The 26,764-nt window shown below is 46.0% G+C and overlaps 1 long non-coding RNA gene across 4 annotated transcripts; it reads right to left on the bottom strand.

Moving 5' to 3' along the window:
- Nucleotides 1–12,206: 12,206 nt before the first annotated feature.
- LOC135294649 (uncharacterized) lies at nt 12,207–26,382 on the bottom strand. 4 transcript variants are annotated; one of them, XR_010356753.1, is made up of 5 exons: nt 26,096–26,382; nt 25,376–25,545; nt 20,968–21,129; nt 18,622–18,769; nt 12,207–15,706 (listed from the first exon to the last, which is right to left on the bottom strand). It is a non-coding gene; the product is annotated as an uncharacterized LOC135294649 (long non-coding RNA). The 4 variants fall into 4 exon arrangements; XR_010356752.1 differs by lacking the exon at nt 18,622–18,769 and having other exon boundaries at nt 26,096–26,372; XR_010356750.1 differs by lacking the exons at nt 18,622–18,769; nt 20,968–21,129 and having other exon boundaries at nt 26,096–26,228.
- Nucleotides 26,383–26,764: the final 382 nt, after the last annotated feature.

Here is a 26,764-nt window from a genome sequence, read left to right as displayed (position 1 = left end):
CTTCTGCCTGCCTGCTGCTGCTTTTTTCTTCCTCCTACCTAATTCTGTAACTACGATGACTTTGGCCATTAATACTTATCCTTGATGTGACTGGCAGTAGGCAGTGACCACGCAACCGAGAGCTGAATGTTATTAGGCCAGCCTATTTGGTAGTGAGCTCTGGTACTAGAGCCTTGTTTTTCTCATTCATAATAGTCTGACACATTGCCCTTGAATGTACAATTTCCCAGGCTTGCAAGGTCGCTACTTCTCTAGACAAAGGTGAGTTTTATTTTCTGTCTTTTGGCAGGGGACACCCTATGCTGCTTTGAGTGATGTGGGAAAATGTTTTTAATAATTGCCAAATTTTGCTCTTGTATTGGTTTTACAATCAAAACCATGGCATGTTCATCCCGGATTCAAAATCTAAGACAGTTACTGACTTTCTTGGGCATTTAAATAAATCTGATGGGGGAAACTGTTAGGAATTTAACAGAAGTGCTGATCCCCATAGACAGAGCATGTGAAGTTTCAGTGTCTGAGCATTCACTCTCTCAGGGCATTAGGGGACTGCAAAGAATACACTTCTTAGTGTGTATCAACAGCTGCTACCAGAAGGTTATTATTAGGCAAACCTGATGTTTTGCCAGGGATTTTGCATTTTTGTCTCCATGTTTCATTTTCCCTATTTCTTCTCTAAAATCCCACAGATATTCTGAGAGTGATTATTAAAGCTAGAAGCCTGCAAATCCAACAGCAGTGGTAACTCAGCCCTGCTGCACATGCATCATATTCTCATTCCTGGGTATTTTTCAAAACCTACTTCCAAGTGCTCTTGTAAATGTGTTTTCAGCTACAGACCTTACTGTAAATAAGACAGCTGCATTGCCATTTTCAGGAAGTTGTCATAGGAATCTTAATGTTTCCATTTATCACCTTTTGATTGTGCAATCTTGATGTGACATTAATAGCATCTTTACATTTTATTCCCATGATAGCCCTGTCAGTATTCTGCTATACTATCCATCCCTTGCCACTGGTTTGCTTCTTACATCATCCTGCTGCACTTCTTGTTGATCCAGAGCAGAATTTCCTAGGATGCAGGATGGTTTGCTGAGTTTGTGCAGCACCTGGAATCCAGGTTTGTGCAGCATCTGGAATGCTGGAGTTTTAACCTGTAAATTGTGCCTAGCAAGGCATTGCTGCAAAACAAATAACTAAAAAAAATAATACCAATTAGATAACTTGATAGTGCCCCAGAGTCTTAATTTATCACTAAAAGTCAAACAGAAGTTCAAGCTATTGCAGCAGTAAGTGAACGTCACCACTGAAATGGTTGAGTTTGCTGACAACCTTCAGTTCCAAATGTGCCATAGGGATTGTCCACCACATGCCATGGAGGTTACTTTAAAAGTTGGTACCTATGGCTATGTCACCTTCTACCAAAGAATATCAGAGAGGAACTTGTTCTGAAACAAGGATTAACTGCACTTTTGAGTGCTGAGACAGAAATAACCATGAGAGGATGCTTCACACTTTAGAAGTGGATATCTTTTTAGAGACTGGTGTAGATGAGAGCTCAGTTAAAAATATTTGGGAAAACTGGTCTGCAGACTGCCAGAAGTTTTTTTTAACTTACACAGCTTTTGGACTCATATCTGCTGATTCAACTGAACTAAAAAAATTAAAATTACTCAGATGCATGCACTTCAGCACACTCTTGCTGAAACACAGATGAGTTTCCAGCGGAAACCAGTCTAGCAGATGGTATCCTGTCCAAAACTGCCTGGTTTCCCTATGAGGATGGGGGATGATCAGGACATCAGTCTTTCTTACTTAATGGTTTAGGCCCTTATTAAGAGAACATCAAATCAGGGTAGCCTCAGATGACACCCAGGAGGTAACTGGGGGATTGATGGTACTGGGCAGAGGAAATCAAACAAGCATTTTGATATTGGAGAAATGTTCATGATTATCATGGTTTCATGAAGTACATTGATAAGCTCTTGCAGGTTACTGGATTTTCTTGAAAGCAACATTTGGCATCCCAGCCTAATTCACTTCAGGCATGCAAGTGTCCCTCTGTGTCTGCACTGTAACCCGGATCTTCCCAGCCACGGCACCACTGGTTTGTGGGCAAGTGGATGAGTCCGTGCATGTGTCTGCCAGCATCAGGTGAACCCAAAATGGTTCAGCAGATTCTCTTATGAGAATGGTCTTGAACATTTCCAGCACATGGAAAACTGAGGAAGTACATGCCTTTCACAAGTTCACTTCTGAGCAGTCCCAAGCACTCAGTTTAACTCATGGCCTCTGTTTAACAGAGGCCTGGAGCAGAGCTGTTGTCAGGTTTCTTGATGACTGCGTTGCCTCTCTTTCTGTGCTTTTTCCAAGTGCTGCTGGCTATCCTGCCTGCATCTTGTTTTCCTGAAGCCAGCAAAGCAGTGTTCACCCACTGTGCCCTTGTTGCAGGTCTGCTCTTGCCATGAGAAAGGCAAGATGTGCTGGTGAGGATCAGGAATATGAGTGGTGAGAGAGAGAATGCAGTGTCACTGAGCTCACTGAGCCATGCCTCTTCTTGGCTGGGGAGTAGATGGGCATCAGGGACAAAGCAAGCCTTGAAAGCAAGGGGAGTGAAAGGCTGTGGCTGTTGTTCCTCACATTGCTTTCTTCCATGTCTGCCTCTGTGCATTGCACGTGCCTGGAGGATGTTACTGAGAATTACCAGGTCTGTGACCTCCTAAGCAAGAGAGGACACATGCAAGGCATTTCCTGAGCCTTGGCACTAGCTCAGAGCTCTTGTGGGCTGGTGAACAGCGCAGAGAAAGGTTTCCTTAGGTCACCTGTGCAGCCATGGAGGGGGAGTGGGAGATAATATGTGGCAAGAGCTTTGGACATGTGAATGCTGTTTTTTAGGGAGGAGAGACTTGGTAGTCTTGGGACTTCCTGACTCTAGAGCTCTGGCATATTTTCTTTGATGTGTTTCCATGAACAATGACAGCTAAAAAAGCACTTTTCCTTTCCCTGTAGTAGAGAGCACAGCTGATGTGCAGGAATAGGGCAGTGCGCATGGCTAAGGATCAGACTCCTCACTAAGCCTTCTAATGCCATTTTCTGCTTGTTGTTTGCTCCTGATTTCCTCCTTCCTCCCACTTCCTCTGTAACATGTTTGAATGAGAAAGTGGGTTGGCAGGAAATTTAATCTATCCATGTAAAAACAAGCAAAAAACCCCCAACCCCACAAAACAAATAGCAGTAAAGAAGAGAGATTAAGACGCAGCTTGCGTGGCTGACTGGCAAGTGATGCTTTAGCAGTGGATGTAGCCCGGGTCAGGTCCTGGATTTGGACTTATTAAATCATACTTGGGAAGGGATGATGACTTGCTTCCACTCGATATGCTTTGATGGGAAAACTGACGTGGTGCATGCTCAGAGAGAAACATTGGCTCAGGAATGGGATACAGTAAAGCCCAGAGGCTCTGTAGTTTCTTGTTCATATTTAAACCCACTATGTTTGGTAGAGTCTGCCTTCCTGGATGCTATCAATATCTGCAGAATTTCTCTCAGGTAGCTATTTTTTTCTTGAATGATCACAAGACCCTTTGGCAAGCAATCACCCGGTTGTTGTTCATGTGGACATCTCAGACAGGAAAAGGTGTGAGATCTGGGTTGCACCAACACTCTTTAAGTTGTGGCAGTTTCTGAGGTTGCAGAATAGCCCAGAGACTTTTTTTAGTGCTTCACTGGCACAGCCTTTCCATCTGGGATTCTCTCCCCTCTTCTTAGATTGAGGCTTCTGGCACATTTGCCCCTGTGCTCCACATGAAGAACCAAAGGCAGCAGGGGCTCGAATTAGCTCCATAGAAAATCCAGTGTGACTTCAGACTCTCAAAATTGTGATTCTTAGGGATAGAAACCATTACAGAAATAGTCTTTTTAAAACTACTATAGAAATTTCTGCCATGGACAGAAAGCAGCTCTTTGTTTTGGCTGTGGTTTTCTGTTGGGATTAATATGTATAAAATCAAAGACTAACTTTTGGTGACACAAACAACAGTAATAAGTGCACAGGCACATAGATGTCGCACCAGCTCTCTCCAGGGGGCACTTGCTCAATGGCTGCAGACTGCAGTCTGCTCCTGCTATCTGCGAACACAATCTCCATAGTTGTGTTTCTTCATCTTCCTTGTGTGTGGATGCTCATCCACGCTCGGGGACGCCGCAGGAGGTCGAAGCACAACAGTAAAGGGTGAGAACGCCCCATGCTTTTGCTCAGCCCAGAGCACACATCCCGTTTGTTTCCCGGGATAACCTGTTGCTTAGCTCCCAAATCGCGGTGGCTTTCGCCGCTCCTCCCGTCCTCCCACCAGTTGCACACTGGCCAGGGAAAGTTGGTTACTTCTGGGAAAGCAGCCGGGGAGCTTCGGGGCTGTGTCCGCAGAGCGCCTGCACATTCTAATTTCCTCACTGCCGCCGGATTTGGGTCACAAAGCTCGCCTTTTTTGGTGGCTCTACGCTGACATCCTCTGGAGGGATGAAGAACTTCAGGACTCCCCATGGCTGCTGAGTTTGCCTGCACATGCCTACACCTCCTTATGAGCTCCCGGGTTGGCTTTCCCCCCGTGATCCTGCAAAGAATAAGGTGCTCTGCCCCTTGAGTATGAACACCTCTTCCTTTTTTCTCCCGCGGTTGTCACTCAGGGTATGCTCTCAGTACTGCCGTATCTGCTGTGTTGTGATGAAGAGGCTTGAGTACGCTGTGTCCCAGGAGCAAATTGTTCTTCACCACAGCCTGCCTTTAGCTTCCCAGCTCCTGCTCTTGTTGTGATGGTCTCTGGTTCAAAGGCATGGGCAATGGGCTGGTGCTGGGCCAGTGCCAGGGAACAGATGGGACACAGTGTAAAGTGCTGCTGCCCCCCTGTTTAACTGTACGCAGCAGTGCAATTGGCTTCTTATAGGCTCACAGCTGACTTAAATTTGTCCTGCTGCCCTGCTGGGGCTGAGAGGAGCTGTCTGGCTGACTTTTCCAGCTCCTTCACACTGGGGCAACGCTTAGGAGCTTAGGAGAGCACCCAGTGGAAGAACCACTGCAAAGTAACTTTTATATGCCTGCCAGCCAGCTCTGGGGATTCAAGGATTTACCGACCTTGTGAAACCAGCAACCATATCCGTGCTCATTAATGGGCCCAGATTAGTTGCAACAGCAAGGACATGCAGAGTTTGGGGTCAGATATGCGAGCAAAGTACTTGCTCATGCAAGTCCAGCGAGGCTTTGGTTCAGAAGGCAAGGTGATTACATGCAAACCTCCCAAGTTTGATTTTCTTTTCAGCTATGTGTTCATGGAAAGAAAGAAACATGACCCTAATAGATTTGGATATGACTAAGGCTCCAAAGCGTTTTGCTTTACAAAGAGCCACCTCCAGCCCCAGGCAGTGGACTCCTGGGATATTAGAAATCAGAACTTGGTTCCAGATCTGTGTTTACTAAAGATGGTGTATGAAATAGTCCACACCACACTCAACAAATACTGTTTTCCTTGAAACATGGCTCATAATCAGGATTTCCATGTCATGCCCTCATTTCTATTATTGTCGGTCAAATCAAGAACGTTCAGCCCATGGGGCTTTTCTAGTAGCCTTTCAGCTGAGTTTTAATATAGACATTGTGCCCCCATCTGTCCCCAGCACACACCAGACCCACAGGATGTCTAACCTTTCCTTCAAGTGACACAAAGTACTTTGTCCACTGGCTGGGAGGGAGCTGCAGCTCCTGAGGGCTCTGTCATATTTCTGAGCATGGAGTTCAAGGTCTGCATTAAAATTGATCAAATCAGTCTCTGCCTGTTTTAAATTGGTTCTTTTTGGCCACCAAGGATTATTGGACTGTAGATTTGTGTTTTGTTTCCTTTTCCAAAGGTTATTGGAAGTTATTGGTGACTGTCTATCTTGTAATGGCCATGCATCCTTGCATCGTATTTCAGTTCTCATAAACAGAAGTCTCAGCATTAGACTTGTGTTATTCAGAGCAAATCCATTGCTTGTTAGAGTGAAGCACAGAGGAAGGGGAATAGACCTCACAAATGCAAGTGCTACACAAGGTATTTGTGAGAGAGGACAGTTGTGAAGTTGTTTAAAACATAGTCACTATGATTCTTCCCAATGTATTAATTTCTTTCATGTCCTTTTCATTGTTCATTTAAAGCTTTTGGTGGGTTTTCTGCTGCTAAGCCATACTTAATAAGCAGGAAGAGTATTCCTATTCATACTAACAGATTACCTTTAACACTCACTACTGCTATTGAAGTAAATTCTATTCCATTGGGTATCACTCCACTCCTACATTTCCTCCTGTCTTTATCAACAATAAGATCAGGGACAAAATGAAATCGTGGTGTGACTTAGAGAAGTAAAGAGAAACCTCCACCTGAGAGTGGCACACAATGAAATAGAGCTGTTAAACTGATTGAGTTAACCTGGGGCAAAGCCCCAGTGTGTGAGCATGCATTTGGGGCTGAGAGCAGGGTAGGTCACGTTAGGGGAAATGAATGAAGGCAGCATTAAGTTAACTTGCAGCAAGGGTATTCACCCACGGTAGCACCCCAGTGTATGGAACACTGGTTTGCAGGCCAGGTGGTACTGAAGCCATAAAACACCTCCATATAGTTAAGCCAAGTTATATCACCAGCCAGTCACATCTCAGCCACTAGGGAGTTAAATTCAAACTCCTTTTTCAAGCTTAAATATAACTGTTCTTTAAATAATTCTTTACTTTGTAGGTATGTGATTTATATCCTTTAAGGAAAGGAAATTACTCAAGAGGATAGAAAAAATAGTACATTAAATGAAGACAAATACATCGGGTGCTTGTGATCCAGCAAACGTGCTGCTGGGGTTCTAGTCAGACCTGGGTTTCACTCTCAGCTTGCCTTTGACTTGCTGCATTACCTGAGGTAAGTAGGAATGTAGGCACCCATCCTGGGGGGCCACAGCTGGATGCCTGGAGTGCATGTCAGAGGCAGACCTGGTGGTTAATCTGAACATAGGAGACTGAGAGTGAAAATATTAGCTCTAGTCTCACTGAGACTTTTGTTCCCCACCAGGAAAATGGATATAGTAATAAAGAACAGGATTGAGAATGATTTATGAAAAAAAAACAACCCCACATAATCTACACACACATGTGCATGTGCACACACAACTCCCCAAGGTCTGACCTAACAGGTCCAGCTGTATTTGATCCCCTGCTGAAGGATGGTTAGCTTTCTCTTAAAGATCTCTGCGCAGAGAGTTCACAGTCTTACTAGGCACATGGATAAAAGGGAATGCTTCCAACATTGGTTTTGACTGACTGCCTCATAAGAGTTTTATATTTGAACGATAATATACATATTTCTTCATATGCACATTGCCAGATCCCGGTATTAACTTTGCTGGATGTTGCAGAGAGGATATGCTAGGAATACACGGAGCTCTGTATTTCTCATGATTTGCACTCAGAGACTAGGATTTTCTTTAATCCTAACCTATATTTTAAAGGAACTGCCTAGTTCATTCACGTCCTCTGTTAGCATTGCAGCTCTTCAAAGTAGGTGACCAGCCACATTCAGATTTTCTCTTGGGAGATAATAAAAAAATTTAATTCAGTTGTAACTTTTGCAAGTCTTGTGGCTTCATCCAGTGGACAGAAAAGCCATGGGGGGTTGGTTTTATTTAGCACCAGGCAAACTCAGTCCCAAGGGTGCTCCCTAAGCACAGAAGAGCTGTGTACTATCTCCACAGGCAGGGCTGGGGTTAGAGTACACCTGGCCAGCAGTCTTATCACTCCCAGGTATGGCTGGGAGCTCTGGGATCCCAGCTAACCCCAGAGCCCTCCTCAAGCCTGTATGGAAAGACAAATTTCCTTTGCTATTTGGAGAAAAAGAGTTTGTTATGGGTTTCATGTTTCTGGTGCTCCCTGTAGAAAATAGAGAGCTTTGGCTCTCTGTTGCATGCTTGGCTCTCTCATGTTGCCTGACCTTGAAAGAGGGACCATCCAATGATTTTGGGAAGCAGCAGAGGGGGTTTAAGACTTGCACTGCTAACAGAAGGAGCACTGCTACTCTTTGGAGTGGCACAAAACCCAGTCTTCTCTGTCAACTGCTGTTAGGACTTTATCAGTGCTGCAGCTTTCTTTCAGGATACCAGGTAGAAGCATCGGCTCTGTTGCCTGGGCTGCTCCTGACAGGGCTGCAGCACGAAGAGATTCCCACCATGCTGGTTATTTGCAGTCATGGAGTGTGCTCAGGGTGAACTGGTGAAAACAGCTGCTGAGAGCCTTCACAGTGAATCCAGTTCCTTTGCACAGTGACAGCCACGGCACAGACAGGGGCAGCTGCATCTTTCTCAGTGCTGTCCTGCCTCATATTCCCAAGACAGCTGTCTTGTCAAGCCATGTCCCAAAGGCACAGTGTCCTACTCCCTCAGCCTCCTGCTCCCAGACCTAGGCCTCTCTGGTTTTCTCCATCTCTTCCCCTCTTCCATCCCTCTATTCTCTCTCGGTGTTTGCCTCAGAGAGGATTTTGTTCCCCTCTCAGTTTTGCCTCTCCTACTGCTGAAAAGTGTGTTCCCTCTCTGTGGAGTCTATTGCTTTTCTTTCAATTCTTCTCTTTTTTCCCTCTCTCCTACCACCTTTAGTCCTGTCTTCTCTTGTCTATGTGACTGAAACTTCTTGTTAATTTTCCTTTTCCTCACTCTGGCTTTCAAATCTGTGTGTTTTTACTTCACCTATCCTTCCTCTGTTCATCCATCTTCTGTCTCCTACTAATTACCTCCACCTTCCCCAGCTTTCCCAGTTGTGTGGTGAGGTCCAGATAGGTCCTGTGTGGGTCTCTGCAGGAACTCAGGTGATGGCTGGCAAGTTGCAAAGATGGCGAGTTCAGTGATTTCACCAGCACGCAATGACTTTGTTTTACCATCTCTGCAGAGGGCAGCTTAGTCTTGTCCACACCTCTGTAATTCAATGGTGCTGGCAGCACACCTGGCAGTGGAGGTGGTGCCTGTGGCTTATCCCTTGGGCTTTGCCCTGCCTCCAAGGTGCAGGGCTTCTGTGTGAATCACAACATCACAGAATGATTTGGGTTGAAAGGGACCTCAAGGATCATCTCATTCCAACTTTTCTACCTGTGGCAGAGACACTTCCCACTAAACCAGGGGGCTCAAAACCCTATCCAGCCTGGCCTTGAACACTTCCAAGAGCAGCCACAGCTTCTCTGGGCAATTTAGTGTCTCACCCTGCTCACAGTGAAAAATTTCTTCCTAATATACAATCTAGCTCTAACCTCTTTCAGTTTAAAGCCATTCCCCCTTGTCCTAGCATGCCATTGGAAGATGCATCTTACTTGTAGATCCCCTTCAGGTACTGGAAGGTTGCTACAAGATCTCACTGGAGCTTTCTCTTCTCCAGGCTCAACAACCCCAATTTTTTCAGCGTGCCTTCACAGGAGAGGTGTTCCAGCCCTCTGATCCTTTTTGTGACTTTTCCCTGGACTTCTCTAACATCCTCCCAGTGTTGGAGGCCTCAGAGTTTGCCCCGTACTCCAGGTGGGTTTTGCAACAGCAGAGCAGAGGGGCAGAATCACATGCCTTGACCAAATGCTAATAATAGCCCCTAAGTCCCAAATGATGAGATCTGCCTCTAAATCTACCCCTCCTTAGAGGGATGCACATGAACTATAAATAGCATTCATGTCACCTGTAGTTCACCGAGGATAGTAAATAAAACAAGTAATGAAAACAGCCAGCCCTGTTCCTGAGCTCCCCTAAGGCCAGATAGGATGTGGAGACCAGCTGGCCTCGTAAGCTGGTACAGGGTGTTTGTGCTAGACAAAGAATGAGCTGAGTGGGCAGGAGCCAGTGTTTGGAAGAAGCTAGCCATGATACTGTAGGGGCAGTCTATGCTCTGTCTGGTGGACAGAGACCTTTGGTCTCCAAGGCTGCCAAGGTAGAAACTTCAACTATCAACCTATATCTTTTTGCAAGGTATCAAAACCAGAGTTTGATGTTCAGCTGCCAGATGGAGGTTTGGTGTTTTTTTTTGGGGGGGGGGGGGGAATATATATATATATATATATATATATATATATATATATATATATATATAAAATATATATCCTTGGACAGAAAATAAATCTCAGTGACAGGAAATAAATGGAGGGCGCCGAGTTGTCACTTTTAATAGACCGTGAAAATGACGATTTCTCTCTGGGTCACCTCTGCAGCCCCACGAGTTTCCCTGCCCTGGCCACTGTGACCTCAGAGCTGAGGGGGTCTCGAAGAGAGCAGGAGCCGCAGCCCAGTGCTGTGCCGTGCTGTGCCGTGCGGTGCGGTGCTGTGCGGTGCGGTGCTGTGCTGTGCTGTGCCGTGCCGTGCTGTGCGGTGCTGTGCCGTGCTGTGCGGTGCTGTGCGGTGCTGTGCTGTGCTGTGCCGTGCTGTGCGGTGCTGTGCGGTGCTGTGCGGTGCTGTGCGGTGCTGTGCGGTGCGGTGCTGTGCTGTGCTGTGCCGTGCCGTGCTGTGCGGTGCTGTGCCGTGCTGTGCGGTGCTGTGCTGTGCTGTGCCGTGCCGTGCGGTGCGGTGCCGTGCTGTGCGGTGCTGTGCCGTGCCGTGCCGTGCTGTGCCGTGCTGTGCGGTGCTGTGCTGTGCTGTGCGGTGCCGTGCTGTGCGGTGCTGTGCCGTGCTGTGCGGTGCTGTGCGGTGCTGTGCTGTGCTGTGCCGTGCTGTGCGGTGCTGTGCGGTGCTGTGCGGTGCTGTGCGGTGCGGTGCTGTGCTGTGCTGTGCCGTGCGGTGCTGTGCGGTGCGGTGCGGTGCTGTGCCGTGCTGTGCGGTGCTGTGCGGTGCGGTGCGGTGCTGTGCGGTGCTGTGCGGTGCTGTGCGGTGCGGTGCGGTGCTGTGCCGTGCTGTGCGGTGCTGTGCGGTGCGGTGCGGTGCTGTGCGGTGCTGTGCGGTGCTGTGCGATGCGGTGCTGTGCGATGCGGTGCTATGCGATGCGGTGCTGTGCGATGCGGTGCGGTGCGCTCCGAGCCCCGGGGCCGCACGGGCGGCGCCGCTTGCGGGCAGGCACCGTCGGGGGGCAGCAGCCGCCAGCGCTTGGCAGCGGCGCCCCCGGAGCTGCCCGCGTCCTCCCGGCTGCCGGGAGCCGCACCTGATCCCCACGGCCCGGCTGCGCTCCCAGCGCCCTCCGCACCGGGACGCGCGGCGGTGACGCCTTAACATGCAGCGTATGCATCTCATTTCCCTATCCGCCGGGCTGTTTGTAAACCTAATTTAAGCGAACTCGCTCCCTGCTCTTATCGTTTCGCATCGCTCCGAAGGAAAGGGTGGGAGGGGGGGAAATGAAATCAAATAAGAGAGGTGCCAGCAAGGCACTTTTCCTCCTTCCCCTTCTACTAAAATAGCTTTGTAATCATTAATTTGTAGCATAGGAAGGACTTGGCACCCTTGGGTGCAACCTTTATGTCTTTTAAGGCTAGTGTCAGAGAGGAAAAATACTTTAGGTTTCCTGGAAAGGGATGAAGGAGACTGAGTAGCAGATGTACTTCCAGCTGGGATCCATCACGGTCCTGCTTTGGTAGGGAGAAGGGCCTGCCTGACTGAAGGGCTGTGCCGAGCTGCTCCAAGGCTGGGGTGGCAGCAGGCAGTACACAGCAGGAAGCAGTGGGATTTTGAAGAAGTGCACCATTTCTTCCAAGTTATTAAAAAGTGTAGTGTGTTTTGTTTGCAGATTAGTTCAGTTTGTTTGTTTATGACAATACTCACAGCTATTATCAGGGAGCAGGGGAAGCAGCCTATGGTGTCCCAGCAAGTAAAACCCATGAAATTTGATTAAATTTTACAGTCAGAAAGGTAAAATATTTTACCTCCATAAATTCCTACCAAAGTAGTTTTAACCAGCTACAGGTTTTTCCCTGTCATTCTTCCCTGCTGAGATGCAGCTTTGCTGTTTAGTGTTTAACAGCTGCTCCTGCAATACAAAGGAGGGTTTAGTTTTCATCCTAGGTGAAGAACTGCTTTTCTTAATATTTTTTTTCTTTGTTTGTTTGTTTCTTATCATGATAAAAGTGGTAGGAACTTTTAGAGACAGAAAAAGGCCATGGCAGTTTTTGCAGGGAGTTTAGAGCTTGCTCTTCTGAAGGATGCTAGAAGACTGACAGTAAGAAGAATGAGAGGGCACATTTCATGTGTGCCTTTGTAGTTTTCTATTCAGTAATGTCAGTGTGTTTGGAGGAGCAGAGAAATGCTCTCAGGAGTCTGAGAGGAGACCTTGGAAAGGCAAACATCTCATCGAAGGAGAGACTGGTAGAATGGCAGGAACAGCTTTGCAGAAGGGATCAGGAAATCGTCTTTGGTCAGAGGAGCCTTTTGGAAGAGGCAAAAGGCTGCTCAAGAGGCTTCAGCAAAGCTGCTCCTAGAAAGCTGAGTGAAGACACAAGTGGGTGGCACATGGGTTGTCATGGGAAGGGCAAAATGTGTCAAATGGACTGGAGAGGGGAAAGAGAACTGGTAAAGAATGGTTTTGGAGGTGTTTGAGCATAAGGATGAGAGAGAGGATAATGGCAGCAGCATCTTGTATACACTGAGGCTCAATGAGTTTTGTGGTCAAAGTTCAAGGTAGTACCGGTCCAGAGATGGGTTTGTTATCTTGTATACATTCTGAGGGGTCTGCATCAGGGCCTTTTTCATACAATGAATGCAAATATCTCTCCAGAGGCAGCTTGGAGATGAGTACAACTATTATTCAGCCTATAGTAGACGTCCATTGAAACTGTCTGGCAAAAAAAAGAAAGATGTTAAAAATTTGGTATGAAATTTCCATGCAATATTTTCACAGCAAATGTGTGCTTTTCATGGGAAGGAGCATAAATATTTCTCATCATAAAAAGAAAAAAAATAAATTTTGACATTTGTTTAGTGGGTTGGGCTATTATTTTATTTTTCCTCTTTCTCCCCATCAGCTTGTTTTATTTTTTCTGGCTTTGAGTTTCTTGACATAAAGTCAACATTTTCTCCATCTGGGGACATTTGCTATTCTCTCCTAGCTGTGAACGTATTTATCTGAAATCTCAACTGAGAAGGTCTCTGGATTTTCTTCTCCACTGTGAAGATAGCTACATGAAGCAATTCAAACCTTAGAAATGAGAAAAGCCTTACAATTAGCATTGTTGCATCAGCCTGTGAAATCTCTTCCTAGAGGTGCACCAGTGGTACTGAGAGGCAGACATAGCCCCTGTTGTCTGCCTGAGGTAACAACAGGGTCTTGCTGCCCTGCTGATGAGGAGGCAGGGCCAGCAGGTGCAGCTGGGTGGCTGTTTGGAGCCCCTGGGTGAGGAGCAGCTGGATTTGACAGCACTGGCAGCGCCCTGCACACAGAGATTTGATGAGAAGAACATCTGCTGAAGACAGATAACAGGACAAGAGGATCCTGCAGCCTTGATGAACTCAATCTTCAAGCTAGTGTTTGCAACGCAGTGGGTTCTACTTCATCTACTTTCTTCTCTAGAGAGGTGAACGGTGCTTATGGACGCCCTGGAAACATTCTCTATGGATTAACCCACCAGGAAGCTGTTTGGCAAGAGGAAGCTAGGTCTGGCTGCAGCTCAGAACTCACCCATGTTACTTCATTATGAGAATGCTAACTATGAAGTAATTACCCATCTTTCTTGGGTAACAGTAGAACACAGGGAGATGCTGCACTGCAGCCATTTTCCTAATTGTGTCTGGTGGTCATCCTTCAGGAAGGAGTGAGGACAGCAGTTCTTACCCTTCACAAATGTCCATTGGTGTATTCCCATCCTGCCTCTATACAGAACAAAATCAACTGGACACCACTCTGTTCTTTCCCCAGTCCATTGTGCTGTTCTGGACAGCTTAACCCACCCAGTTAGATTAACTAGGTTGATTCCCCCAAGGGCTGAGGGAACAGAGGGAGAAATTCACTGTGAATATTGGTTCATATTTGAAAGTGAATTTTCATTCAGAACAGAGCCACGTCAACATGACTGCTGCAGCTAAACCAACCAAGCATTGAATTGAGACTATTCATAACAAACTGTCCATGAATGGCCTGCAGGGCAAAAACTATCTGCAGGAGAAATTCATGGGCTATTTTGGCTAATGAATGAATTTGGGAATTTGGCTTGCAGTTTGCAGACAATTCACAAATAGAAAAAAAGAAAGCCATATGAAACTTATTGAATAAATGATTTACAGTGAAATATTTGTTCAGCTCTAATCTCTGAAACATGTATAGTTTATGGTGTTAGAAAGCATTTTAGGATTAGCTGTGGGAGCTATATGTCAATGAACAGTTTGTGAAAAAACCCTGTTCCGTTCAGAACAAATATATGGAAAACTGCTAATGTCACCTGCCGCAGAGGGAGACTGGTAAAGAGCTCATGCTTGGGAAAGGACACTTGGATGCCAGTAGTATCCCTGGGCTCTTCAGAGGAGAAATTAAGGCTGGAAATCTGTTGTTTTTGCTGATTGCAGTAACTGGGAACAAAAAATGGGGCAATGACCTATGTGGGGCTGCCATTTAAGAGTCATTTTGCTTCTGCAATTATATTCTTTGAGAGACTGAGCTGTGATCAATTTTCACCAAGGCTGTAAGAAACATAACTCAAACCTTGTTATTTAACAAAGGTGTTTATGTAGTAGAGGTACTAAATGTTCATCTGCCTGGAAGTTCTTTGCAGCTAGGTAGAGCATGACTTTGCCTTTAATCCACAGCATTTAATGCTGCTAATGCTAACAAGTCCTGCTGGGAGAACACTAGCTCCACCTTGAATGAATACGCTTTCAGGTTCATGTGGAAATGTTCCTAACTCTCCTCTCTGGAGGGCCTTTGGATTCTGTTCCACACTGCATTGCCCCATTTTGAGACCAGCCTTCTCCTTCTGTGCATGGCCTCTCCTGCTGCGGGATCCCTTTGGCTGGGCCCTATCCATATCTCCAAATGCTGGCCAGCAGCCCTGAGTACCTGTTTTCCCTGGCAAGTGGTATGGAGTGGGACCAGCTCAATGCTTCCACATGACACAGGCAACAGGAACTGCTCCATGCCCCTCCTTTGCAGCAGCAGGAACTGGCTTCACTTTGGCAAAGCTGGAAGTGGAGGTGACTTCTGAAACTCATCTGACAGTGGAAATAAGGTAACTCAGAAAATGCCAGTCCAGGACAAAACTGAAAATGTTTCTATTTTGTCTTGGAAACCCTGGACAGCACTTCTGCACTTTCAAGTAATGTGATGACCAGCTGTTTGTTAAGTCCATCCTGCTTTTTTTTCCCCCAAAGTGCACTGAAAGCTTCGAAACTGAGTCTGGCTGGGAGGAGATACACGATGCACAAAGCCATTGTATGAAGAGAAGCTCTAGAAGCAGAAGCAGCATGGGATTCCACTGGAGATTAGCTTGGTGTGGCATTTCATGGCAAATGTCTTCAGGGAATAAACCTCATTGAATGGATGTGAGTTTGTCCTGCTCCTCTGTTTCTCACAACATTATCAAAGATAGATCTCACCCTTCCTTCTCTTACAATCACTGGCCATAGTTGCTCCATATCCACTTCTGTTACTGTTCCCTGCTTGTTCTTCCATTCCTTCATCCACCCACACTGGCTCAGTTGCTGTATCTCCTCCGTGGGCTGCTCCAGATACTGGCTTCAGGCAGGCATTAACTAATCCAGAATGTTCCACAGCAGACTTGTTTGTGGTAGCAGTAGAAATAGAAACACAGACAGTGTGAGCAAATGAACATTGGCTCATACTCTTGTTCTTTTCTTTTAATAATGTTGACGTTTCAGGAAATAATTGGCTCAGATTTGACTATGAAGACATTTCCAAATGCATGGAGGTTTTAAAGCATTTGACTTTAGAACAATTACTGTTAAAGTCTATTAATTTTGTGGCATGATTCAGATGTCAAAAATAGAGAACTCACAGCAATGATAGTACTCTATTTTGGTGCAAACAATGCATAGCAAAGCAACTTTCCTGGAAGTGCCCATCTTGCAAACACTTCTTTTCAAATTCTGATTCATCAAGAGGAATAGGAACTGGAGGAAACTATCCTGAAGCCATAATGGAGAATTCTTAAGTTAAGAATGATCTGAATAACATTGTTCTCTCTTTTTACGGCTTACTTTCATTATTGCAAATCAATGTTTCTAAGTGAATGTCTTCTGTTATCCTTAAATCTTAGCTGGTGATAAAGCAAATTTCTGAATAATAGGACACTCATTCAGGCACTGGAACCTTTTTGGGCTGCTTTGTCTTTATTTAAGCTCAGGCTGGCAAACCCTTGTTTCATCTGCTGTCCTGTGTGTGGCACTGTAAAGTCATGAGGAAGCCCATCCTCTGCTGCACGGGGCAGGGCCTTGGCAAGCCCTCACAGCACAGGCTCCTGCATTGTGAGCAGACAAGAATTACCACGTACCTCTTTTGGGGAGGGACAAAGGAGCAATAGAAGAGAAATCAAGAGAAAGCAATGCAGTAAAAACATGGCACAGACTTAGGACCTGTAGAAATGCAGTGAACCCAAAGACCCATTCACAGAAGTGTGGGCAGGGTTTCTTTTTCCCTAGTACTATCCTTAAAGAAAGCAGGACCCTGGACAGAGAGTCCAGAGGGCAGTATTGTAATCAGTGTTCTGACAAATATGAACTATGGAAAAATGTTGAGTGAATTTGGGTTAATTAGCCTGCAGAGAAGAAAGCTGAAGGGGGAAGGTGATAGCAGTCTATTAAAGGCTGCTACAAGAAAAAAAGGCAATAAACTGTTATTCTCATCCATTGTGGATAGGACAAGAAATAATGGGCTTAAATTGCAGCAAGGAAGATTCAGGCTAGAAATAAAATGGCCATGGCAGTGAAAACCCAAAATTATTGCCTGGGGAGAGTGTGAAAATTCCATTACTGAAAAGCTTTTTAGGAGCAGATTAGGTGGGCATTTGCCATGCATGGTTTAGTTCTAGTTCATCTTATTTATGTAAAGATAAGGTAGGTGGTGTCCTGAGGTTCCTCCATGCCCTTCCACTGTGTGGTTCCAGATGTGCCTGGAATTCAGTCAGCTCCATACACGGGTTGGAGAAGTGGTGTCAAAGGCAAGAAGAAAATCCTCTCACAATAAGAACACTGATTCTGTGCTCCCTTGTTCTGTGCTGTGTTCTCAAATGCCTATTCGAAAAGACACTCAGGTGCGTTCTCTTCCAGTGGTGGTGGGATATAGGTGTTAGGGGGAGGGCTGGAATCATGGACAGTTGAAACAACAGGTGTCTTCTGCAATAAGAGATGTCCTGTCACATATATTTTCACAAATAAATAGGGTTGGTTCAAGATAGTTGGTCAAACTAAGCTGTTAAAATCATGCTCATGCTCCAAATGTTTTTCAGATTTTTTTCTCTAAATCTTCTTTGTCCTGATCCCTGTTACAGTTTTAGTAATTCCTGAAAGTCCTTTTCCCCATGCTGGTTTATGCTGTTCCTGATCTTTCTCCTTTTAATCCCAAGGGAATTAACCAACAAGTCCATCTGAAAGCCACACGGTTCCTCCTGCTCTTTCACCCTCTCTCTGTTCTTTCAGGCTGCCCCACAGAGACCCCACTATCCTCAACACTGTCAAGTCCTGACAAAACCAAACAGAATAAATACTCTTTGGTTGCTGTGCATTTATGCCCCAGTCATTTCCTTTCCCCTCAGAGGAGGAGGGCTGGGCATCTCTGACTGTTTCTTTGACCATATGGTGACACAATCTCTGTCTTTGTCAATTCATGATGTTCAGAAAATGTTCACTTTCTGCTCCTTCCCAACCCCCAAGGTCTCTCCTGTGCTGTCCCAGATGTTATGCAAAATACAGCAGGCATTTATCACACCAGGCATGTTTAGATGATTTATAAGGCAGTACCACCTGCCCTTCAGTCTCCCAGAAACATGTGCTGCTGACATTCTACAAGGAAATGCTTGTTCCTCCAGACAAAAGGGCTGGTGACAGGCTCTGGAAACCAGGTGGGCTGGCTTTCTTGTACTCGAAGGAAGAATCATGAAAGAGGGAAGAAGGACAGCAGGTAGTTTGCTGAAGCTACAGCAGACCAGCCCCTGTGCACGATGTTCCTGAAATCATCAGCCTTGAATTCCAGGCCTCCTCACACTGAGGCACGATCACACACACCTTCCTGGCTGCTGCTGTCCCAGCTTTCTGGCATGGGCCCCTACCTGGGGAAAGTTTCCTTTGATACCTGTGTGCTGAGGTGTTCTGGTTGTCAGGACCCGACACCTTGTTTTTGCCACCTGAACTAGGTGAGCAATGACCTGTTCTTTAAGTTAAGCCAGCTCCTTCAGCCTGAAATGGGAATGGGATTGCTTTCAGGAGCATCTTAGGCAGTAGATCTGGCCAAGCAATAATGTCTTCTTGGCTGCAGCTGGAAGAGGGCTGCAGCCCTGATATTTGTGGCTGTGGAAGTGTCACCAAACATAGGCAAAAAGAGCTATGAGCTTGATATTATTTTAAGAAAGTCCAATAATGTTTTTACCTGATGTGTGAAGGACAGAAAATAAGGATATAGAATCATTAGCCTATCTCTACATAGTCTGTAAACATGTTCCATGCAAAGTGATCACCAACCTAGGCGAGATATGTTGCAGTTCTCCCACAGGGAGAGCTCTGAAGGGAAATTTCCACTGGCCTCCTGAAGAGACAGAGCTGGTCATCCATGCCCGGTAGGGCCATCTTACTGCTTTAGTCATGATTACTTCAGCTGAAAAGCAGTGCTCTGCCAAGAAAATACTATCCCAGTTAGTGTCTAGCTGAAGTAAATAAACATTAAGTCCTGCTCCTCACTCATACTGCTGTGGTATTAAAAACCTAAGGAAAACCTAACTCCAAATCTTCTCACATTGTGGTTTCTCATGCTTGCATGCCATCACAGCCCTATTTCTTGTCTTCTGATGGCAGTATCCCTTTGTGTGGCCTTTATTTTACCAGACAATATTTTAACAATAGTGCTGGAAACATTCGCAATGTCGTAGGAGATGAAAACTGGAAGTTTATCAGGTCAATCCCTCCTCAGCCCCACTGTTCTTGTATATCTGACTTGAAACTCAGTATGGATTATACCAGAGGGTAGAGAACAGAGCAGAGTTCCCTTAAAATGCTTGAATTTTAATGAGTGGACATGGAGCCCCCCACATGGCATGAGGTCAGCTTGACAAGCAGTGAGCATGCACTTTGTGGCAGGAAACTGTACGTAAAGCAAATGAAAAACAGAGATGGCCTTAGAGTAGATTTCCTCTGAGTATGAGAACAAGCCCAAAAGGAGAAGAATGTAGGTGTAGAAAACAGGCAGCTCTCTCTTTGCTTGTGTTCCTTTGTCTTGGAACTGAGCAGGGGAATCCAAGGGTTAGGTGTGGGTGGAAAAGTAATGTCTCCCAGTCGGAGACAGGGAGCGCTTGAGAGGAGACAGCAGCTTATAATGACAGCCCCTGCCAAGGTTTGCAGAAAGTACTCTGGGTTTGGGCCACTGGAGTGGGCTAAAACCTATCTATGCACACCAGCTTTGGGTAGTAAAGTTTATGTACTGCAGTGCCCTCTTCTAAAAAACACAGCAGCTGTGTTTTTTCCTGCTTTCTGTTAGCATTATTGTGAGCTCTGCCATTGTGACATTTTACAGCAAACACCCATCTGCAATATTTCCTTAATGACAAGAAATGCTAGATTTCAGTCCCTCTGTTTTCTGACAAGAGTAACAATGCCTCTTCCTCTAGAGCAAAGAGCTGTAGGCATTGTATTTTATTACTGCAGCTTTGTGTTTCTGGAGGCTGTTGTTTGGTTAGACTCCCCAGTGATACAGATTTGCCAGGATTCCCTTAGCTGTCACCAGAATTTATAAAACAAAACCCCCACCTGACCCCCAGTGACAGGCTGTTGGGATGGGAAACCTCTGTTATTCTACAGAAAACAGGTAAATAGAGCTGGGAAAGCCTCTAGAGCCCACTGCTGGACCAGAGAATGGCTGTCTCCCAGACTCTGCATGAGCGAAGCAACAGACATTCCTCAGGGAGACAGGTCAGCATCTCCATTATCGAGTGTGCCCATCAGAGGCTGAATCTCCACCCTTTTAATTTCACCCTATTCTTCATAGCTGTAAGACCTTTATTCCTCCCAGGACAATTATTCTTCCATCAAATACTTGTAGCAGGTTAAGTATGCTCCTCTGGGTATAGCTAGGCAGCTATACATATTTAGCTCTCTTTTCCTCCCCAGGAATCAATTTCCCCAGCCCTTTAACAATGTTTACTGCTATTCTCTGAATCTGTGCAGTTGCTGGTATTTTGCATTGGTTCCCATTCATCTCTGGGCTTTTGATGAGCTGTAAGGCTTCATCTTTGCCCTTTTTTCTACCAACAGAGAGGCAATCTAGTGAAGCAGGTGACACTGAGCTAATGGCATTTTGTGACTATGATTCTCTGCCTCCTTAGACTGCTGGTTGATCTCAAAGATCAGTTGCTTGTTGCAGCCTTTCTCGTTGGGTGAACCGAGACAACAACAGTTCCCTCTCGTGTGAAGTTCTGGGAGATCTGTGTGTGCAAACTTGATTGAAACACGAAACTGCACAGCTGATATTGCTGCCTAGAGGAGTGGCTGGCATGGGGAGAGGGGCTCTCAGGCACAGCCCTGCCCAGCCTCCTTCACACACTCGCTCACCAGCAGAGATGCATTTGTGTTCCCTGGACTCCCTCTCTGCTGTGCAGCTCACGTCTCTCTGAGCTGTGAAAGTCTCAAAGGAAGGAGGGCAGCTTAAGCTCAGGTTGGGGGCAATTATGTTGCTTAACAATTTCACCTCCCTCTGATTCTTCCTTGTCAGTGAGGCACCAGCACATTAACTCTCAATAAATTAAGTAATTATGTTGTGTTTTAATCTCTCTGTAATATTTCACTGTTGAGTTTTCCTAACAGAACCAAGACACTTACTGGCAGCTTTTTCTCCTTACTCGCCCTGGTATTTGACCCCTACAGGAGCAGCTTGGTTTCTCCCAGGATCTTGGATGCTGGTAAAGAGCTCTGCTCAACTTTCTTCCCTGCCATCTGCCATCCTGGCATTTCTTGGCCTCAGAACAGCAGATCAGATTTCACCTTAATCAAATTACAAAGCACTGAGGTAAGAGCTGTGGTCTCCAGGCAGTGTTCCTTGGACTGACGTGGGGCACCACAGGGGGCACAAGGTAGCAGATCCTGCCAGTGAGCTTCCCTGTGCCAGTGCATGGAGCGTGGATCCCTCCTGGACAGGACCTGAAGACAGAGCAGCTGAGAGCTGGAGGCTCTGCTTTTGCCAGAAATGTTGAGCAAACACTGCTGGCTGCCCAGCTGGAAGGAACTGACTCCAAGCCTCCTTACTACAGGCATCCTATCAAGGCTGATATGTGTCTGCCTGGCTGGAGGGGCATCATCAGCCAGTGGCAGAGACAGGGCAAATATGTGCCAATGGATGTGAGGCTGGAAAATGTGGCAGGCTGAATCCTTCAAGCATCTTTTTGTGTCAGGGGAGATGAATTGTAGGGGAAGGAGCTTGGCTTCTTTTAGAGTTGGGGGAGGGTGTTTTCTTCAGTGAGCTGCTCAGACACATGTTATAGTCCACATTGTCTGATGGCCAGAATTGGACTGAGATGAAATTCTGGTCTTTCATTTAGGATGAAGGCACCTTCCCATGTAGTCACAGGTAGTGTCCAGCTCTTGCAGCTGCTAAGACCCACACCTCACTCAGTTTTTCTTTTTTCTGAGGCTACCCAGGGCTGCAGGCAAATACCCATTGTCTGAGAGCTTGGACAAGGAGCTGAGGACCCCCTGTGTTAACACTGAGGAAGAAGAGGGGAATCCTCACTTCTTCCCCTCCGTAGGTGCCCACAGAGCATGGCCCATGCCTGAAGTTGCTATTCTGCACAGCAGGCTGGGAGAAAGTAAAGTGAGAGGTGACAGGTGAAGTGAGAGGTGAGAAGTGAAAGGTGAAGTGGCTGCACAGTGCAGATGCACGAGACATGCAAGCAGTGGGGAGCAGGAGGGTGAGCACGAGGCCATGAGCGATTAAGAGCCAGGCTGGAGAAAAGACTTGGTTAAGGGTATCATCAAGGAAGTAAGTCAGGGAAATAGGAAAGTTTTGAGCAGAGCTGAGGAGTAGGAAGGTTACAGAGGAGCAGTTTGGCCATGACACTCAGCAATAACATTTATGCACTGTTACAGCTTTCAGTCAAAGAGGAAAAAAGAAGACCAGAGGCTTTAAGATCTAGTCCTAGCCCCAGCCACATACCTTCCCTTGGGCCAGACCTAATCTTCATGCAGGTTTTGGCTGGAACTGTGGTTAAGTAGCATTGCAGGAGATTTGGTGTTTAGATGTACCGTGTCATAGTACATCCAGACTAGTGGAGATGTTTACATGACACAGAGATATGTGCAAGGAGAAGTTGTAGGCCAGATACCCTTGTTCTGCCTTTTAGTAGATGTAGATTATGGGCTGTGTCTCCAGGATTGTTTAATTTCAGGGATGATCTTCTGTCCTTCAAGGTTACTGTGTAAAATGTTCATTTTTTCACTTTGCTCAGTGGCTATTTTGGAAGTAATTTTAGATGCCACATTCTCCATTCAAGCTGCAGAGGGCAAATCTAGGCACTTGCATGAACATTTGTGATTGTAACTTGGGAAGGGAAGGGAAGGTGAGGAATTCAAATCCTTGAATGGCACTTGTTGCATGTGACAGAGGTTGTGGTGAGAGCACAAAGCAAATGTCTCTGGCAGACCTTGATGGAATGGTGTAAAATGCTACAACTCTTTAGGCATACTTAGGTGAGTGTTTTTAGGTCTCAACTGTGAGGCCAGTCCTCTCCTGTGAAGGGCTGTAACAGCAAGAAATGCCATCTTCTTAAACTCTGTTGGCTCAGTCAGTAAAGAGCTGCTAGTGTGGCAGTAAGGAGAAAATGTCTGCAGATGTACCATAAATATGAATTTGTGATCACTTGGCTTCTGTGTTACGGCAATGCTGGAGTCTTTGCTCCTCAGCACCGTGTGGGGTTGTGGGCTGTCCCCCCCAGCAGTTTTGCAATTGACCACTCAAGGCAGCTTGTGAGAAAGGTAGAAAGATTGCTATCACACTGTTTATAAAGAAGGCACAGTTCTCAGCTGTCACAATCCTCACTGAGGAAAAGGTACCACAGCTGATGGTATAAAATCATATGATATATAAATATCATACCCAGGCTGCTCTGGGAGATGCCAGTTGTGGTGACAATGGTGATGTTGCCTAATGCAGGTGAGGTCCTGACTCTGCTCCTCCACAAGAAATATTCTTGCCCTTGCTTAAATGCTCCCTCAAGATAAGAGCAATAAAGGCTTAAAGGTGTGAGCAAAGAAGCTACTCTGAAGCAAAAAGCTGCTCAGAAAACTGACAGGAATAGAAAATCCAAAGAAATCCACTGTTGTAGTGCCTTGTACCATAGGTGAGAGTGCACTGGGCTATGGGAACTATTGTTCCCTCAAGGATACTGGCCTACGGGGAAACTGAAGGGCACCACCTCTGCAGACTGTTCCTAAGGAGGCCATGGATTCCTGTTAGGAAAGATATGCAGCTTATTGGCTGTTTGCTGTAAACTTATGAGAGGTGTTGTGCTTTCCTTCAGCACCTCTCACTTGAAATGTTTCCAAAATTACTGACTTGAAATATGAGGCCATAATCTGTTTATAGGTGGAATCTGGGCACAAGAGAGAGGCAAGGTGCACAGCATGTTAGCAAGGATTACAGCCCAAAAATACCACTCATACAATCTATCCAATCTCATCAGAGAGAAGGGAGACAGGCAGGGGAGGCAGATGTTTGACAACAGGTTTTTTCTGAAGCAGTGAGGTGATGCTTAGGAAGGGGTGCTTTTTAAAAAGAAGGCTCCTAATATTTTCTTCTGTTCAGAACAGACCATGTGCCTTTGCCAGGGAATGCAGATGCTGCTTAGCTAGAGAGACGAGTGACTCGGGGAAAAATCATCACTTGTTTTCCTATTTAAACAAAGATGCTTTCTCGTAATGATAACCAAAGCAGGAGTCAGCATCTCTTGGCAAACAAAGTGACATTAAAAGCATTTGCTGGAAATGCTTTCCACTTTGTTCTTGAAAAATATCCAGAGGATATTGATAGAGTAGAACAGGACTCCATTCTGCAGCAGGGCCAGCTACTGTAATTTGAAGTTTGGGAGGGGAAGGACCAGAAGGGTGGTGAAGAACCTTTAGTGAGATGCAGAAGTTTCTTCCTCTGGGAAGCTTTGTATATTAAACCCACTAATCACTGGATGCCATCTGGCAAAATCCAAAGACAGAAAATATGCTCTTTCAAATATGTTTAGAAGCTATTGGGATACGTCATCTCTGTTGGGGGGATGATTCACCAGCATGGGATAAGAAAACCACTGGGGAAATCATCCCTAGCATACAGATGAAGCCAGGAATATAGCCCAGCAAAGTTGCTTTGAACACATCGCTGCTCTGATCCCATGGGATGAAGGCAGCAGCAGGGACTAACAGAGGATTTGCCTGTTCCTCAGAGAGAGCAAGTTGTGCAAAGAAGCACAAATGGTTTGCATCCTGCCTGGCTTTGGGCTCTGCAGCTCCTTCACAGTCAACCCACGGGGTTGCTTTGGAGGCTGTACCTGGCAGCAAGGTATCCTGTTGAGTATATGGGGGCTGCTGTGGTCCTACACAGGATGGGAATCATGGTGTGCCTGAGGCTACACAGTTTGCACTGTGGAAAGTGGGCATGGCAATCCTTAAGGCTGTCCTCTAAGGCTGAAGGTGCAGATAGTGCACACTGCCAGACAGGCAGTGGTTCTATCAGAAAGAAGCAAACACTTTCCAGGAGCTAGTCTGAGGTGAGCTAAACTCCTACCAGAACTAAGTGTGTCAGCTCACTGACTTCCAAAAGAGCAAGAGTTCCTTGTCACAAAAAGAAGTGCAATAGAAGACTGCACCCAAACCCTGTTGAAACAGGAGATGAAAAGAAAAAAAGAATAAACCAGAAGTAAACCCCAGTACTTTACATGTCCTTGGAAAACTGTCAGCTCTAGTGGTAATTAGAGCAACTGAGAAAAACTATTTAAGAATCAAGGCAACTACTTGGCCCATTGTCTAAGGGTCATCCCAACTTCTTTGGATCCACCGAGCCTTACAACATTTATAAAATCGGAAAAGATTCCTTGGCCTGCGGATACCTTACAGAGCCTCAGTGCAAAGAAAGAAAGTCTTGCCTTCTGCCACAGAGGCTTACATGCAGGTGGGTCTCTGTGCTGATCAGTTGTGTATCGAGACCTTGAGTGTACTCCTGTGGCTTAAAAACTCTGGCCAGCCTCACCTGGATGCTTGGCTCAGACACCCTTCACCACTGGTCAGGGCTCTTAGGCTCCTTGGGGCTGTGCCTCTGATCTGAGAAGACATTGTGGGTATCTTCAGCTTTTGGCTCATCTTTACTTGTGGAGTAGTTGTGGTTTTGTTGCCTCCTGATATTAGGTGAGTGACCTCAGCCTGAAGGAAAAAGGATGAGAAAAGTAGAGTGTTTTGCTAACTTCCTCAGCAGCTGCTGACCACCTCTCCCCACCCCCCTCAAAAAAAAGTTATCTATGCATTATTGCTTCTGTTATGGAAATGAAGGAATTCAGAAAAAGTGATCACTAAAAGGAAATGACAGACAGATTTCCAATTTTTCCCATGTGGAAAAGAAATGTCAGGATTTCTTCTTTATTCACTTGTTTCTAATGTTTCTAGTGCCAATAGCTTGAACAAGTCTGCCTTACAAATCAAGAGCTAGCATCTGACCTCTCAAAGAAAGAAGCTGAAATGAAGCATATATGTATTAAAATGTGTGGGAAATCTGCATTGCCTAATCTGCATTTGCTCCTGAGAATGAGAAGCAGGCACATTTTTGTAGTGCCACTAACCTGTGTAACTCACTGCTGTGTGAGAGCTTTGGGGCTGGAAGCTCAGCAAAATTCATGAGGTGAAAGGGCGTTAAAATAGCCAGGGAGAGTACACATATTTACATTAGGCAGGTGAAAAATGCAGAAGGGGTGCAAACCTTCATGCTTGAGGTTGTCTGCTCCCTGATATCTGACTGCTTCAAGGAACTTCCCCTGCTGCTGGGTTCTGAATTGGCAGGATGGAACATTGTCTTCTGCAGCTTCTTGAGCGCATCACAGAGGGAGTGGGGCCCCTGAACTGCATGACCTTCATACATGATCCAGTCTAGCACTTGTTTGCCTTGTTTTCCTAGTTTTGTGAAACACCAGAAGCTAATGGTGGGGTTGCATTGAGAATGTAGTGAGTCGGCAGCAGTTTAGTAGGAGGTGAAATTATTTGTGCTGTGATCTGTTGACAGATGTGTGAATTGTACACAAACACAATACATGAAGTTGTGCAGCAAAGAAACAAGTGACGTGTGCTTCTAAACAGGTTCTTCCTTGCTGTGGAGCTCTCACTCCTGCTGCTCATTTCCCACCTCCAGGCTGAACAATAACATTTGGCAATCTGCAAAGTGCTGTGAAAGCTGTCTCCAGGATCTGGTGCAAGCTGCAAACCTGCTCTTCTGCTGGCTCCTCAGGGCTGCTGTGGGTGCTGGGTGGTGCTGCAGAAGGGGATGAGGGGCCCATGAAGCTAAACTGTGCTCACAGCTGTGTGGGGAAGGCACTGTACGAGACTAAGGATGGTAATCAGAAGTGAGAACTCAAGGAACAAGTACTCAGTATTC

The sequence above is a fragment of the Passer domesticus genome, chromosome 2 (assembly GCF_036417665.1).
Source record: "Passer domesticus isolate bPasDom1 chromosome 2, bPasDom1.hap1, whole genome shotgun sequence".
NCBI classification, from domain to species: domain Eukaryota; kingdom Metazoa; phylum Chordata; class Aves; order Passeriformes; family Passeridae; genus Passer; species Passer domesticus.
This window is presented reverse-complemented; position numbering and strand designations above follow the sequence as displayed.